The sequence below is a fragment of the Laccaria bicolor genome, genomic scaffold (assembly GCF_000143565.1).
Source record: "Laccaria bicolor S238N-H82 LACBIscaffold_47 genomic scaffold, whole genome shotgun sequence".
Classification (NCBI taxonomy): Eukaryota; Fungi; Basidiomycota; class Agaricomycetes; order Agaricales; family Hydnangiaceae; genus Laccaria; species Laccaria bicolor.
The window spans coordinates 1-1,105 of record NW_001889918.1 but is presented as its reverse complement, the minus strand read 5'-3'; positions in this window follow the sequence as shown (position 1 = coordinate 1,105).

Genomic DNA, 1,105 nt, shown 5'->3' with positions numbered 1-1,105 from the left:
GGTAAGTATAGCTACGCATTCTCCTTTGATTCCATCTGCTTGATTTGGAGTGGCCATCAGACCAATTAAAATGTTATCGCTGTAGCACCGTCATTGACAGATGTTCTTGTTGCATAAACACAAATGCTGGATGGAGTCTATTCAAGTTGGATAGCCTGGGAAAAGATGCAGTTTGTACCCTTGGCCTAGCCCTGTTAGAAGTTGGGCCCGATTCGAGCATGTAAAAGGCCATTTTGTCTTCGGACGAGTTTTTCTCTGAAGCGACACCAATTGGTACATCACCAGAGGATGGCCACCATGACGAGGGTGATGAAAAAATGGCACATCCAGAAAATGTGGGGTAGTTGAGGGTGTGCTTCAGTGTGGGCTGCGAGGCATCGAAGGAGCAGCCCTTGAGGTCACCGTCACACCTTTCGACAGGGTCTTTCCGAAAAATTGGTATCTCCCACATCGTAATGTCAATGGAGCTCAGAATAATCAGGCAATGGTCCATCAAAGATAGCTAAAAGCATAAAATGGCCGGTTGAGTCTATGTGTCAGGGACAAGGGGGATTGAATGCACTGCTTGTATCATCTCAACTGGAGGTTTCCAAGTGATGGAGTCATTAGTAGCCAAATTCCAAAGGACAACCTGGTCCATCTCATTTAAGAATGCGAAAAGGCCACCAGAGTTGGAATTTAGGTCAATGTTTCCATTTATGTTGACTGGTAGCTACCACTTACATCATGTACTCCTGAGCTGTACCATAGAAGTTCCTGCTTAGCTACCGTGAATGAAATGAAATGAATTTTCATTCATTCATGGCACCTGTTTCATTCTAGATAATTTATTCTGTTTCATTCATTCCTGGCGACTGTTTCATTTTTTTCTTTCATTTCACCAGGGCAACTGTTTCATTCCTTGCTTCATTCTTCTCAGGTGCCTATTTCATTGTTAGAGCTGGGAAAATGATTATGTAATTGATACAAAATATTTAAGTGCCTTATTTGGCAACAGCATGCCTATCTCATTGTGTATTTGAGCCTCAAATGCAAAAGTACCCCCATATGGCCTCCCACACCACTGCAGTAGGGCACAACACATATCATGCATAATTGTATATTA